This window comes from Dipodomys merriami, unplaced genomic scaffold (assembly GCF_024711535.1).
Source record: "Dipodomys merriami isolate MVZ:Mamm:240054 unplaced genomic scaffold, mDipMer1.0.p SCAF_71, whole genome shotgun sequence".
Classification (NCBI taxonomy): Eukaryota; Metazoa; Chordata; class Mammalia; order Rodentia; family Heteromyidae; genus Dipodomys; species Dipodomys merriami.
Genome location: NW_027206302.1, coordinates 5,263,161 through 5,279,634, shown reverse-complemented (window position 1 = coordinate 5,279,634; position 16,474 = coordinate 5,263,161). Strand labels below are relative to the sequence as shown.

General features: G+C 50.4%; 1 protein-coding gene across 4 annotated transcripts in view; it reads left to right on the top strand.

Moving 5' to 3' along the window:
- The window catches only part of Grik3 (glutamate ionotropic receptor kainate type subunit 3), a 215,814-nt gene that overhangs the window by 70,872 nt on the left and 128,468 nt on the right, over positions 1 to 16,474 (top strand). The gene's annotated exons all lie outside the window — the stretch shown is intronic.

Below are 16,474 nucleotides of genomic sequence, written 5' to 3'. Positions count from 1 at the left end.
AAGTGAGGTGTTGGACAGATGAGTAAGCAAATGACCTGAATGGGTGCTGTCTCTAATAAAGGGCCCCAGGGCATTAACAGACCTTTACCTGGGAAATTGTCACATACATTGGAACTGCACTCTCAACCCTTGGTGCTGTCAGCTGGAGCCTCCAACTGGTCCTATACACCTTTCACCCAGGACTGCTTCCCTGTGCCCCTTGCAGGGGCAGGGTTGGCTCTTGGGGCCTCTCAGAGCCCTGCAAGGCCCAGATAGGCAGCAGAGGGCTGGCAGGCAGTTGTGGGTGGAGGCACAGTGTGGCGTGGCTGTGGCCCTGGGCAGCTCTTTTCCTGGGAGCCAGGAAATCTGTCTGTTTCCACAAGATGTGGCAGGAGGGAATGAGCTATCCTCCTCGCAGTGTGTGTTTGGAATGCAGGCGCCATGCCTGGGTGCACCATCCAGGCTTGGAGGCATTTTAAATAAATGGCTGTGGGAGATGCTACACTGACTCATTTAATCTTCTGAAGGAACTTTCCTCTTCTGCTTAGGCAGCACCTCGGCAGCTGCCCACCATTACCGATGATTCCCACCCCAGCTTGCTCTTCCAGGGTCCCTGCTTCTCTCTGCTTCCCTGGTCCCACCATTATCCAGACCGTTTGGGGGCTAGTGTTGGAAAGCACTCTAGGGCCCATGGGTCCCCCGCTGAGGCTCCCTCCAAGGCTCAGGACTCCTGTCTCACTGAGACCGTCCAGCTGCTACCTCTGGCTGCCACAGAAGCCTGGAGGCCTGAGGAAGGAGGTGTCACTGAGACTCTTGAACTCCATGTCCCCTGCCAGTTCTAGGAATCCAGTCTAGATGTGGAGCCTCTGTCATGAAGGCCTGGGCCGTAGGCTACACCCACCCCTCATGGACAGCTAGCTAGAACTCAGCCCCAACCCTGCTGGGGGGGCACAGTTAAGGGCCCATGGAGGACATGGCCAGCCAAGACTATGAGTCAGACACTGGCAAGTACTCAGTGAATGCACGTGTGAGTGTGTGTAAGGGTGTGTCTGGCTGTGTGTCTGGGATGTGTGAGGCATCTGTGCATGTGGCATGTGCCAGAGTGTTTACGAGCCGTCTGCCATTATGCCACCCATGCATGAGCTGCGCATGGCTGGGCTGTGTGAGTACCATTTGTGTGGCTGTGCTGATCTGGGTGTGTTGGTTGTGACTATGTATATGTGGGTGGCTTGTGTGCGCATGTGTATGCTCTGGAGAGGGGTGAGTTGGTATGTGTCATGTTTGGGCTCTATGTTGGGTGACTCGGGACTTGTGCTCTTCTGTGTTTCTAGTAGTGCGTTTCTAGTACTACGTGCACGCTCACCCCTGTCTGTCAGCCTCTCTGCATCTGTCCTTGTGTTTGTGTAGGCAGTCTAGCTGGGCCAGGTCATACCCAGCCCCTGCATCACATGCCTGCCCCTTCCTGTCCTGATGGCAGGGCTGACGACAGCAGTGCTAGGCCTTGCCATTAGCCAGGTGGGTTGTCACTTATCTAAGGATTCTATTTTAGGAAGGGGGAACAACTGGCTGGCAGGCTGACATGTTCCTGAGCCTCAGAGAATTCGTGGGCTGGAGGCCCACTTTGGGGTACCCCTTTACTCTGCTGTTTAGGGGCTGTTTAGGGCTATTTGAGGGTGAGGCCCATGAAGATAAAACCTTTGCTACTGTCCAACCTGGCGCTTTCCTATTGTGCCCCCATGCCATGCAGAGCCGATTTAGGCTTTCTGCCATCCATGTAAGGAATAAGCCCTTACCTAGTGCTACTGTGTGTGTGTGTGTGCGTGCGTGCTTACATACACACGTGTGTTCACATACCCATTCAGTGCACATTAGAGTGTATCCTGTTCATATCTACAGATGCTTTTCCATTCTGCATTTAACATTAGTGTGTTGAAGGTCTGAAATTACATGTCTGTACCTGAGTTTATCTCATATATGTGTACAAGTGTGTGCCTGTGTACCTGTGTGTGTGTGCGTGTGTGTGTGTGTGTGGTGTATGTGTGCATGGACTTGTGTGTGCCTGTGAACATATGTACATGCATTCTTTTCCCAGCCTCTCGTCACTTCCTGTCATTTGGAGCGTAGCTCTTTCCTCTTGTTTTTCTGCCTGCAACCTCCATCCTCTCCCAATCCCATAATGTCCTGGAGATCAGCACATACCACTCAAAGCTGCTTCCGTTCAACATCTGTCAGTAGCTTCCCTTTGCTCACCCAGTAAAGACCAAGGGCTTGCTGTTGGCCTTCAAGGCTTAGGGCCACTGCAGGCTTCTCACTCAGTTCCCTTGGACAAGCTCTTTGGTTTTTGTCTGCACCTGGCTTCCACCATTGAGAGGTTTTTGGTGACCCTTATTGGGCCAAGTCTCCCTGTGGTAGCAGGGGACAAGTTCTGACAGAAGTACCTCCTCTGCCTCTGGTAGTTGGAAAAGCACTCCTAGACCTTGAGATCCCTTACCTGGCCTCTCTCACCATTCCTCTGCCCAAAGCATGCCCTTCCTCTGCCACTTCATGCTCCTGGAAAGTCCTTCTCTTTCAGGAGGTACCAAGTTTTCCCCAGGCCACAGCTTGGTCCAGCAACTGGCCAAGAGGAGGGAGGCCAAGGGTAGCCTGACTGCAGAGGCAGGACCTTGGGAGACAGGCCCCACTGTGGCTCCCCTGTCCCCTTCAACTGGTCTTTCCTGGCAGTCTTTTTCCCTCAAGCCATACCCTGCTTGGTCTTCCCCACCCAGGGCTGGGAAGTGACAACACTCCCCTGAGAGGGTATCTTCTCTCACCACCAGCCCACATCTCCACTGCTTTCCCAGGTCTCCACTAGCACATCTCAGCCTCCAGTGATGGCTTCTTCAGTGACCATCTACTTGCTACCCACACACAGGGTTGTTGCCTCCTTCCTGCCTACCTTCCCTTCGGGTTACTTGTCTTCTTGTAGCTTCTGCTTCTAAGGGAACCCAAGCTAGCTCTCCCTCTCCCCTCTGCCATCAACCAGCAGCAGCGTGTGGTCATTGCCTGGTGAGCTGACCTCCTTGTATCTTCTCCCACCACCCCTCCTCACAGCATGTTCCAGCCATGTAGTCCGCATGTTGACTGTGATGCTCCCTGCCTAACATAGTTAGTACACACCATTGCTATCAGGATAAGAGCAAGTCCTCCACTAGGCCCACAGCCTCTTCTTCTCATGTCCTCAGAGTGGTCTCCTCTGACTTCCCTCCCCTGACCCAACTAGGTCTTTCTAGGGGTGCAGGGCACCCCTTAGCATCTGCCAGCGCCCAAGGGAAGCATGAACAGGGCATTGTTTTGTGGGCTGCTCTTCCTGTGTGTGTGTGGGAGGCAGGGCTGGGACAGGCCTCATGCACAGCTCCCTAGAGCCATGGTGAGTGAGCAGGGTGTAGGCACTGACCAGAGCCCAGCAAATATACACTGAATGAACAGCTGAGATGAGGCAAAGAAGTGTGCCAGGTACACAGGGGCAAGCTCTTCCTCTTCCTTTCCTCCTCCTCCTCCTCCTCCTCCTCCTCCTCCTCCTCCTCCTCCTCCTCCTCCTCCTCCTCCTCCTCCTCCTCTTCCTCCTCCTCCTCCTCCTCCTCCTCCTCCTCTTCTTCCTCTTCCTCCTCCTTCTCCTCCAAGCAGTTCTGGCTGGTCTGCTGAGCTCCTAGTGTGGACACCTTGAAGGTGACCGATAACGAATACTCTTGTCACCTGCCTTGTGCCAGGTGGCACATGCTGTTTCCTGTGGTGAGCTTCCCCAAGGGCTCCTGCTTGTCCTTCAGGTGGCTTTCAATGTAGCACCTTGAAGAGGCTTTTGAGGATCCCAGATGTGGGTCTCCATGAGCCCATCCAGGCTCTTCTTCCTGTTGGATATTCATTCATTCATACACCTTCCATCATTTGTTTGGTGCCCTCACCAGCCCCTCTCTCAAGGGGCCCAGATCACTTCTGTTTCCTTCCGTCTGATAATCAGCCACTACTGCAGAGCCCTCTGCCACTCATCAGGTGCTCTGTGCTTGGCGTGTACAAACGAAGGGTCGCAGTACATGATTTTGTTCTCAAACCGAGGTCCCACAGAGGCTACGGAACTCACCTGTGGTCACAGAGTCAGTGAGAGGGGGGATTCACATCCAGATTTGTCTGACCATTCGTTCATGTGTTTATTCACTCAGCACCTGTTCCATGCAGAGCCCCTATGCCAGGAACTGGCCCAGAGATGAATCGTTAGAGTTGCTCCCTGGGAGAACGCCTTCAGCCGGCAGGGAGAGGAAGGGAGGTCCTGGGAGTCCTAAGGAGACTTCCTGAGGAACTCTTTGAGTAGGGTTTTGAGGGATGGATAGGGTTTTTTTTTTTTAATCACTGTGTGGTGGCAGAGAAGAAAGTACTGGGCAGAGAGTAGAAACTTGGTTCCATCATTTTGAGAGAGCCCCTGTCCCTCCCTGAGGGTGATCCTGCTCTGTTAAGCCAGGAGATTGTCCTAGTAGGCTATGGGCTCAAGTAAGTAACCCGTAAGAATGTGCATTTCCCAGTTCCTCCTCACAGTGGAGAGAAGCCATCTTATAAGGGCCCCAGAGGGGCTGTGTGGCCGTGGGAATAGCTTGGAGCAGACTAAGGCTGTTGTCTTCCCCAGCCCCTCTTCCCTGCCTCTCTCTGCCCTCTCCCTGCCCTTCTCTTCTGTACCACTCTCTGGCTCCCTCCTCTCCTTTTATTCTTTTCTTCTCCCTTGCCTTCTCTTCCTCTTCACTTTCCTCCTCCTGCCCTGCCCAAAGGGGAGAATACAAAGGGTAGTCAAAGTTAATTTAGGCTCAAGTACCTGGTCACCTAGAAACAAGGCCAGTCCCCGGGTGCAAGGCCTCAGCCGTGGCCTCATTAATCTGTGAGAGGCTGGCGTAAGTAGGACAGAGCTGTTCTGCCCTGGAGAGGGGCCTGGGCTCTGGCCACTTGGCCCCCAGCAGTCACAAGGTCACCCTTGAGTGTGCAATGGGAAGAAGACAAAGGAGAGGAAGGGGAAGCAGGAGACCCCACATTTCTGAAGTCCGGTCTTCCATGGTGTTCTTGCTCCCAGCCCCAAAGACCGTGGGAATTTGCTGTCTGTTCTTTCCTCATGTGTGTCCTTGGCCATGGTCCATTCTTCCTCACAGATACCTGTGCCAGCCTCTGTCAGAGGAATTGCTGGACCTCAGAGGACTCCAGGGTCCAGCCACATAGCCCTGAGCTCCTGTAGAAGGAACTCTGGTGACACAAGAATGGCTGCCCCCTAAGACCCACCTGAGCAGCAACCCGGAGAGGCTGCTTCCTCCCGGGTGCCTCTTCTCTTGGCCCCTTTCCTCCATCCTGCGCTGGGAAGTGTTCCTTTGGGTCTGAGGACAATCACCATGCCCTGTTTTGGCTCATCTCTTAAAAGCCTTCTGACCCCACTGCCCTGCCCTATTTCAGACTTTCCACCTCCTACCCTGTAAGGTCACAGGCCCTGACATCCCTATCCTAGAGGGTCAGTATGTCATGGACAGGTGGAAACACAGGATCGTCTGAGATTACCTCCCACCACTTGTGTTCCCCAAAATGACAGTCCTGCTCCTGAGTAGTATGTTGTTACCAGTTTCCATTGAAGCAGCCCTGAGAGAACATACCAGTGGGCTTTGTGGAGCTCTTAGCAAAACTTTACCAAAGTACCACATGTAGTAGGACCACCACGTCTCTGCTGCATGGACCGCCAGCTGTTAAGCCAAAGACTGGCTTAGCTAAGCCCTGACACAAGCCCTCCAACGCCCACTCCTTCTCTACTCTCCCCAAAATTTACTAGGAATGTGGCAAGATAGCCTTACACACCAGCAGCCACCAGACTGTTGGGATTTATTTGTTCACTAAATTTAGGCACTCCTCTGTTTATTGGAGGAATATTACTTTGTGAATGGAGAAAAGATCAGAAGGTCCTTGCATCAGGATACTACTGGTGGTTTTTTAAGTGTTTGTTTCTTTATGTTATTCTGTGGATGCATATTTAGTAAAGAGGAATGATATTCAAGAATCTGAGTTTGAATGCCAGGTGGATGGTCTCTCAGCTGTGTTATCTTTGGCAAACTACCTCAGAGTTCCAGTTTCTGTACCTCTAGGGCTAGGACAAGAAAGTCAGTTCATAGCATTGTTCTGAGAAAGAAAATGAGGTGGGTATGTGTATGTGTGTTTGTGTGTGTGTGTGTGTGTGTGTGTGTGTGTGTGTGTGTGTGTGTACATGCACACATGAGCACATGTGTATACATGCATGTATATGTTCACACAGAAAAGCAACTATCACACATTCAGAGTGACGCTAGTAAGATGACAGGTACTCTAACTCTAATCCTTAACTGTTGTCAGACTTTGGGAAGGTTGCTTAACCATTCTTTGCTTCTGTTTCTTGTCTGTAAAATGGGGTTGTGATAAAGAATAAAGGGATTATTTGCTGAATATGGTGGTACATGCCTATAATCACAACTACTGGGGAAATCAAAGGATTGAGGTTAGAGACCAGCACCAGAAGAAAGTTAATGAGAACCTATCGGAAAAAAAATCCAGGTGTAGTTGGGCACACCTGCAATCCCAACTACTTGGGTGGCAGAGGTAGGAGGATCTGAGGCTGGCCCTGGAAAAACACGAGGCCCTATATGAAAGAAAAAAACAAACAAGAAAGAAAGTAGGAAGGAAAGGAAAGAATGTAGGGAGGTAAGGAGAGAGGGAAGGGTGGAGGGAAAGAAAAGGAGGGAACCAGAGTTGTGGCTTAAGTGCTAGAGTTCCTGCCTAGCAAGTATGAGACCCAGAGTTCAAACACAAGTTCCATTAAAAAAAAGGAATTAACAAAGTATTGAAAATGGTTTCTGTTTATTGTAAGTACTTAATAAATGTTAGCTCTTATGGTATTGCTCTTATTGTGTTTAAAAATACACATCTTTCTGAGGCTGTTGAGATTCAAAGCCCTCTGTGACCAGGAATGGCCATTCTCTGCCTGTCTGTTTCAGAGCTGAAAGAGACAGGGACAGTTCTCTGTATCAGCCAAGGGGCTGTGGGGGCCATTAAGAAATTTGGAATTTAGTATATAGCTGGGGTCAGGTTAAAGGTGATGCTGAGGCTGAAGTCAGGGTCAAGACTGAGCTAAGAAAAGAGCAGTGTCTCTGTCTGGAGCTAAGCCCAGCCTCAAATCTTACATTTCTCATGGAGCCAACAGGGCCCAGGGCCTTGGCAGCTACAGTGTCTTTCCCTGGGTCCCATCTTCAACCCTTGGGCAAAGCCATCCTTCTGCCTGTCCCTACCTCCACACAGGCCACCTGGTATACCTTCCTTCCTGCTCAGTGTGAGTCATCCAGCAGTGCCCTTGATGAGCACTTGGGAGACCCCAGAAGTCACCCCTGTGCTCTGGTTCCTAAGCATCCTTTAGCCCAAGGAGCCACCAGTTCAGCTATGATAGGATGGGAGGATGCACTCCAGAGTGGTTCCCATGCCAAACCTTGGCTATCTATTTAGAATAGTCCCAAACTGTTCACTTGGCGGGTTGTAGCCTGGAGTGCAAGAGACAAGGAGGCTGGGTGCTCCTCTCCCCCCCCCCCCCCCCCCGGCGCTGACAGGTTGATGGAGGGCCCTGCTGCTCCCCAGAGCTGTGCTGGGTTCCTGCGCTGGGCCTTGCTGGTACTGAGCAGGCACAGTGTGCACAGATGGCCTTACATGCGCTCATAATTTGCCAAAATAAATGGTTATTATTAATCTCTCCTGTGCTTTCCTCCTTCCCCTTCCTCTTCCTTTTAACTGCTGTTCCCAGGCTGATTGGGTGGTGCCTGAAAGCAAGGGCTTCATCATCTCGATGCTCCAGGGCCTGTGCAGGATTCAGCACATAGTAGGTGCATTTGTAGCATGACTCCAGACAGATACTTGGTCCCTTCATTGTAAGAGCTCATCCAAACAAGGCCCGAACACAGTAGGGCCTCAGCCAGTGTAGGTTGGAGCATAGTAGGTGCTTCTGTTTGGAGCCTGGCACACAAAAGACATATTATATGGTGTTTGGAGTAGACACAGGTTTGGTGGGTCAAGTTTTTATAACTTCTCTGGTTACTGAACATGTGGCCTGTGATCTGATTGGTACTAAGGCTGTGGAATAAGAAACAGACCTTCCGTTCCTACTTAATCTAGCGGCAAGATCCAGGTGATTAAATACAGTTCCTTCATAGATAAGCTCTCAGAAACTGTATGGAGATGTAAGGGTAAGGAGGGGGCTGTCTAGGCCAGGCAAGTTTCCATCTCAGCCAAAGTGCACAGGTGGGGTCTGTTAGGATGACTGGGAAGCAACACTGATCATTGTAGGAGAGGTAGCCATGGTGAGGTGATGGGGTGATTGCTCTGTATCCAACAAGTATCAGTGGTGGGAGGTGCTGGCTCTGCTCAGGGCACTCAGTACAGCTGGGAGAATCCCTACAGGCTTCTGTGGGGGCAGGAAGCTATAGAGAAACAGCAGTGTCGGAGTGCTTTGTGGAAAAGAAGAGTAGGGTGGAGGAGGGGGTGAGCTCTTTTGAAATTCTGATGAGATGACCTTTGTCCAAGTGGCAGGCAGGTGGGTGGGTTCCAGATTGCAGAGAGTTGGATGAAGAGTGTGGATTTGAAGCTTGCGGGCTCTGGCCAGACTGGAGTTTCTGAGCAGTGGAGGGATAGGAAGAACGACGGATTCTGGGGCAGTACAGAATTGGAGACCAAGATAGGGGGAATAGTTGTTGATCCAGGAGGGAGACAGGTTTGGATATGGAGGCAGAAGTGGGGGAGGAGGACAGAGATCATCGGCATTTGAAGGTGGAATTGTCTTTGAGGTCGAGGAAGGAGCACAAAGCCAAAAGAACTGAACATCGTGATCAGAAACGGAAGCACCAAGCCCAGGAGCAGGCAGGGGAGCAGATGGTCCCTCCTCCTGAAGCTGTTGTTTACTCCTCCCTCCCCTTCACTCCCCTTGAGCCTTTCTCTCTGCCCCACGCTGTCCTCTTTTCCCTTCCTGTAGCAGTCCCCTCTGCGCATTGCAGAAACTCCACAGCCCACAGCCCTTGTATCCATCCATTCTTCCCAGTCTCACACGTGTCTCTGTCTCCTCTGTCCTTCCTCATCCCTTCTGAGCCAGTGCTGTTGGAAGAAATATTGAAAATCAAATTGCCTAGGTTTCAAAGCCTTCATGGGGTGTCTGACAGCTCAGTGGGTGGGGACAGTGCTGGGAGCAGAGAAGTGCCCTAGTTTTTGTGTTGGACACAATCAGATTGGGATCCCAGCTCTGCCATTTAGAAGCATCCTGGTGGTGGATGAGGTGTTAGATACCTGAATCACATAGGAGGAGAGGACCTGGCATAAAATACCCATTCTATGAGTGGCGGCTGCTGCCATTGCTATTGTTCTTAGTGTTTTTGTTCCTGACCAACCAAATGTGTGGCTCTCCACCTACATGGGTACTGTGGATGCCAGTGCCACTTTTAGTGGGTTTGTGTGTTTCCAGATTTGATCTGCCCAAGTTGCTTCTGATGCTGTGCATGGCCAATATCCAAAAGCCTCACAACTGGTTAGACTGCTTGACCGCCACTAGGGGCTTTATTTCTACAGCCACAGGAGGCCCAGAGCCTTGGTCTCCCCACAGAGGTGCAGTAGGCACCTGCAGGCTCTTTATCACCTGCTGGAACCTCACACTGTAGGTTACCTTAAGGCCAGGATTCTCATTCTCATTGTACCTAGGTCCCTCATGTCAAGGGCTGGTGTCTTATCTTCCTGGTCATAGTCTGCTCCAACTCAAGTTGTAGCCAGAGCCATAGCTTTCTTGCAAGGCCGTCTGTATGGGCTCCATCCACACTATGGATGGATGGGTCCAGCCCGCACCCTGATGGCATGTCCACTGGCTGCCTTTCAGTATCCCATGATCCCTTTTGTGTATGTCCCCTGCCTCTTCATCCTGCCTCTCTGCCACATGACAGAGACTTCCTGGGGACAAGGTATTTGTCACCCTGGCTGTGGATCTCCCTGGAGTACAACAGGGCTTTGCTCATGCTCAAGGATGCAGGGGAACATCCAGCCTAGGTAGGGGGGTGGGAAGAACAGAGCATCCAAAGCCACAGCTCATCAGCTGGATGCCCTTGAATGAGTCATCTACCCTCTCAGAGCTTCTGTTTCTTGAACTTTGAGGTAGGTACTAGTAATTTCATCTTTTCAGGGGCAGTGTGCTGATTGTAGGAGATGAGACACACCAAAAGAGGCTTTGAAGCCATGAGTGCTGGGGAATATGGGTTATTTACTATACCAGAGTTGGAAGGCTCAATGTTGTATCTCTGTCTTGATGGACAGTTTTGAGCCATCTGTATTCTCTCCCGCATCTCCAGTGTTCTCCTATCGTCGCATGAAGGATCAGTCTAAATGATGTTGCAGGATCCATCTAAATGATGTCACAAGTCCTTGCCAGTTCTGAACGTTTGTGATTGACACTTGGATTTTTCTATTCCCTGGCAGGAACCCAGAGGTCTAAAAATCTATCCCTGCGCAGATAGAGGGCCCATGCCAAGACTAGACTAGCTCAGGACACCCCCCCCCCCCACCCTAGCAGCACAGCCCTATGCCACTCCCCACCCTTGTCCACTCCACTGGCCCTTCTACCTCAAAATGGCCCTTTGTCCAGAAAACTAATTGCTGTGACTCCACTGTTTATTTGGAGACAATACAAGTCGATTGAAACTGCCGCATCAGGAAAAATATGTTCCACTTAGATCTTGAAATTGCTCAGCACTGGCCTTTGAAGAGGCCTGCTTGCAAGAGACGTCCACCCTCGTGCTCCACTGATTATTGGCCACCGTGGGCTATTTGCTTAATGAACAATGTGGCTGTCGGCCAATGGGGTGGGGCCAGCTGGGCACACCTGCTGCCCACAGGCCGGAGTGGGTGGGCGGCCTTACTGTGTGCTGCATAGCCTACTCTCAGCTTGGCAGCTGGTTCTTCTAGTTGGCTCACAGGGCATTGGGGTCAGTGCAGTCACTGCTAATGGCCTTAATATAAAGATGACAGTAGCCACTATGTACTGGGCTTTTCCTGTGTCCTGTGCTGAGCTAAGAGTGAGCATCCTGTAGATTTTCTCAAAATGAGAACTTCCTTGAAAGGCCAAGATTGTGGTCCTCCCATTGGAGAGATGAGACAGGAAGACCCACATCTCTGAATCGAAGGCCTGTGCCCCTCACCATTATACTTTGTGGCCTGGGAGGTGGCAGCAGATGGCTGCACTGGAGGACCGAGGTGGAGTCGGAGAAGAGATTTCCTGACAGAAATGGAAGCCCCATGAACCCTTACCCCGTTTCCAGAGCAAATCCCCTTCTCCCTCTCTTTTTCTCTTCCCTGGGCATCCTACATCTCTCCATTTCCTGCCTACCCCTGGCTCCCAGTACACAGGGACTGGAGAAGTTGGTAGGAGATCGGCAACCCTACCAGGCTGAAGAACTTTACAGAGAGGTTGCACCTTTGCTTTTCTAATATTTGTCTGCAAGGAACAACACTCTGGGATGTTTGGAATGCACAGTGGCCTCCAGCTGTTCTGTTTACTTGCAGAGCAAGCCCTGGGTGAATCACTCACACTGTCCGACACTGTCCCTACACCTTTCTTTATTTCCTCTCCTCCTGTGTTATGGAGAATCACAAGGTGGCCCCAGCTCTTTAAGCATCCCCCACCTCTGTAGGCCATCTGTGTGCATTCATTGGAAAGTCCTGTGGTGCCCTTCTTTAGGTTTTCTCAATGACCTATGGAACCCTGAGTGCCTGGTGAGCAGGTGCCTCAGGCAGGAGCAGGTGTGCCAAATACAGCTGCACCCTTTGGACCAGGCTGAGGTCTTTTGTCTGGGAGACAAATTTTCACCTGCAGCCAGACACCTGGGTAGGTACCTGCAGGACCGGGAAAGCAGGATGGGGCAGGTGTACTGAGGACTGGCTTGGGACTAGCAGCACAGGGCAGAAATTGGCTTCTTAGCATCTCTGGCTTCTCCTTAGACTCCGATTGCCTGAGGGGCAGACATACTCTAAAGCCTGAGGATTAAAGTATTCACAGGGCCTGGCAAGGGTAGAAGATGAGTGAATGAATGAGTGCAAGATAGCTGGCTATCATTAATTCAACTACTACTCATTCATTTTCCATGGTATTCGCTTGATCATTCATTGTCTACTCTTGCCAGAAATTTTCTGGTTCAGATTTCTTAATGTATAATTATCCCCAGGGCCAAGAATAGGGAGAGAATAATGAGGTGCCTCAGGCTATAACGATTTTGGGGCCCCACCCACTCTCATGTGCTCTCAGGGTCCTGCGTGTGCCTGGCTAGATCAGTTGAGGCAACTGTTCATTCTATTATATGGATGAAGATTTGTACCTGGCTTACAAAAGCTTGTCCCAGGACCTGTGCAACATTGTCTACTTTTCCTCTTGTCAGTTTCCCTTTCTTTTTTAAAATTTTATTTTATTGTAAAGATGCTGTACAGAGGGAATGCAGTTACATGAGTAAGGTAATGAGTACGTTTCTTATTGAGCATTGCTACCTCCTCCTTTGTTGTTCTCCCACTTTTTTTGGGGGGGAGGTCCAGTTGTGGGGCCTGAACTCCGGGCCTGGGCGCTGTCCCTCAGCTCTTCACCTCAAGGCTGGCGCTCTACCACTTGAGCCAAGTGCCACTTCTGGCTTTTTTTTTCTGCTTATGTAGTGCTGAGGAATCAAACCCAGGGCCTCATGCATGCAAGGCAAGCGCTCTACCACTGAGCCACTTCCCAGCCCTGTTTTCCCACTTTCTTGCCTAACCTCTAAGCCAGGCCCTGTCTTGGGGAAGGGAGGAAGAGTCACAGCCAATTGCTTCTTTTCTTTTCTGTCCCTCTACCCCATCACTGGTACTCAGAGCACAGACTGCAGGGTGTTCAGGTCCTTGTCCTGTCTCCTCTGTGTGGAAGAATGTGACCTTGGGAAAAACCCTGCATGCTGCAGTGTCCTCATCGGTGAAAAGGAAAGCAAGAATTGTCCCTATGTCTCCTGTGGCAGTGAGGGTTCTGTGGCTAGAACACATGACAGTGCCTGCCTTATAGGTGTTCTCTGTCATTGCTGGCTCTTAGTTTTAATTGCCTTATAGCCGGTTACCACCTGGAAGTGGGTGGCATTGTAGGATGGGGCTTGGCACTGAGCCCAAAGCTTTCAGTTCCTGAACAGTTCCCCCCCACCACCACCTCCGTAGGTTCAGTCCTCACTTCCCCAGCAACAGAAGAGTCTCCCCATGCCAAGGTGACTGGTGCTCCTGAGCCCCTGGTAAGTAGACCCATGGTGGAGGGGTTTGGTCCTAACTTCCCAGTCCCTCCCTCCTCAGGCAGGGCCATAGCATCCCTGGCTCTTCCAGCTTGAGCTCTCCTGGAATTCACAGGAGGTTTGCAGAGAGAGAAAATTCGCACTTCAGTGAAAATGTGTTTCAAACAATTAGCAGGTCTTTACCGGCAGGAGCCTTTGAAGTTGAAGCCCAGACCCATCTCTGTGAAGGATTTCCCTAAAACTGACAGGCTGGCAGACACTGCCTCCAGCTCGGTCCTTGCCTGAGTGCCAGGGGCTCCACAGCTCTGGGCTGGCACCCCAGGGCTCCTATCAGTCCCTCTGTGGTGGTGGCTCCAGGGTTGTCCTCTTAATAGAGAGCTACTTGATAGAGAATTGAGTCTGTGTTGGTGTGACCGCAGATAGAGCAGGATAGCTGGCCTCCAGGAGGGTCAAGTCCTTGGGATTTTCCTGTTTTCCCATGGCAGGTGGCAAAAGCCCTTGACTGTGATCTTGGAACTCTTACATGCTTGAACAGTGCCTGGCCGTGTGTGTTGACATCAATTGAATAAGCAGATGGTTTTCTTTAACAAGGCCCTGTGAGTAGGTGAGCCCTCTTTTCCCCTGTGTGAACTAAGAGGAGGTTGGGAGGGCTCCTCTTGGAAGAAAATGAAGGTTGGATTGGAATACTGCTCCATGTTCAGCAGCTTGATCTGGAGTTGACTGCTTAGTGCATCTCATCCTCTCCATCTGTAAAATGGGTAAAAACAGTTTTGATTGTTCACAGCAGCAGTGACGATTACACAAGGGGAATCCTAGAAAGTGCCTGGCACAATGTGTATATATGATTTATTGAAGACAAGCTATGCCTCTTCCTATGATTTTTTTTTTGCCTTCTCTTACAGAGGCCAAGTCTACCACTGGCCATGGTAAGAGGAGCCCTTTGTACATCACCCTACCCCTATTCTACCCTGGAGAAAGAGGAGTGTGGAGAGAGACAGAACCAGCCAGCCAATGGAGCTGAAAGCAACTATCCCCGCCCTCCCGCCCCCAACCTGGGCCTCTAGACTCCTGTTTGATTCTTTTCCCTGACATTCCATCCATCATCATAATTGCTTCTCCCGAAAAATGAATTTGTAGTTGATTTCTTCAAAAGAGGGAATCAACCAACAGATAAAAAGGTTGTTTTATTTAATTTGCATGAAGAGGCCGCCTGCTGCCGCCCAGCTGTGCCAGCTGGGCTTCGAGGAGGGCGTCTGGCGTTTGCAGTAGGTGTGAACAGGTAGGCACTGGCTCTTCCTGGGTCCTTGCTCCAGCGATGGAACTCTGGTGTCTGTACTGATCTTTTTTATTACTCACAGGAGAGGAGACCTGTGCCAACCCCATACCTGTCATTTCTGGGCAGCAACTAGGATTTCTAGTTCGGGAGACTGAGGTCTGAGAAGCCAGACATTCATGAGGGCAAACTCAGGCCATCAGGGCATTTATCTGGTCAGAGACCCAGTATACAAGGTGCACAGCCTGGAGTGTTCAAGAAGGGGATGTGGGTATTTAATTTACTTTTGTGTTTGGATCAAATTAGGAGCTAGGCTTCTCTCTGAGATGTACTTCACCCACAGCACTTGTCTTTCATCTTTAGGTGAGCAAATTGATGTGATCTTTCATGCCAAGGTATGGCTGACCCTGTTCAGAAAGGGAGCTCTGTCTTCCAGAAAAATTCTGGGCAAGGCAGAGGCACCACTGGGATATAAGTAGGGTCAAGAGTGAAGAGAGAAGGGAAGGGATTTGCCTAAGCAAGCAGCCCCTGGGGATGGAATCCAGACCCCAGCTGCTGTTTCCCAGAGAGTCTGTGACCTTTGTGAGGCCCTTATTTAGGTAGGTCATTATTTAGGTAGGTGGACCCCCCTGAAGGTTTCTTGGGCAGGATGTAACATGATTCCCGATGTTGTGCAACATCTAGAAGAAGAGACCCCAAACATTTTCCTTCTGCTGAGAAGATGTTCCAAGAATCTAAGACTTGGATACCGCCATGAATGGAGGAGTGGTACCGTATAATTTATCTCTAAACAGCAACACTTCTTTAAGTAAAGATGGGCTTTGTTAATAAGCACCCTGAGACAACAGTTATAAACTATGGCAGTCCTTGGAAAAGTAGGATATATTATTACCTTAAACATGTACCATTGCAATAGAGACATAGGCAGATAGCTTCCTCAAAGGAGTTGCCCAAAGGGGCACCAGACATGTTTGCATAGAGTAACAAGGCATGCCTGGAAACACCAGGGCCATAGGATGGAGGTGGAGAAGCAGCTGGCCATTAGCAGTGGGGTCTGGATTCTATATGCAGGGGTGCTTTCTTAGGCAGATCACTTACCCTCCCTCTGCTCCCCTTTCTTCCCTATGAAGAAGCACATGAAAGCACAAGCTGCACATGAAAGTAGCTTCTATATTTATTACATTCTGTAATTGCCTTGCTCCTTTATTTGTTTACTTGCTTATTGCCTGTGCCCTCGCCTGTCGTTTAAGTCCCGGAGGACAGAGGCCTCGTCTGTCTTATTCACGGCTGTGTGCCCAGCTCTAAGAACAGTACGGAGAACAAGTAGACACTTGATAAATGCGATGCAGATCTGAGGACTCACCGAGGGGCCTCATTTTCAGACACTCAGGTATGGCAGAGATGGCTGTGTCACAGGGGTGCAGGGACCGTTTGGGTGGAGGTATGTGGACCAAGTCTCTCTCGGAGAATCCATTCCTGTCTGTGCCATGTTTCCTTGTTTCCCTCTGATTCACATTTCATAGAAAGAGCAGCCTTCACACCTCAACACAGTCTTTATTGCAATTAATAACTTTGGGGATTGGTGAGTTTCCTACATAAGACTTTCTAAAGATAGCAACAAGATATAGCTAATGACTAAATGCTGATGTCGTCTTTTAGTAGCAAGCCCTTCCCTGTCCCCTCCCGCCCAGCCAATCATCATGGACACCAACTGATGCTTACCATGGTGGGTGTGTCATACACACTTCTGATAGTGGTCTGACCTGAGTTTCATGCTTCTTTCCTAATTGTCTCTCCTGTGAGGCATCTCTTTGCTCTTCAACACACAGTTCTAATACTGCCACATCACAAGCCAGAAAGTGTAAGCTTTGGGTTGGCTGGGTTTGGTCTTGTGCTTACAGGTATG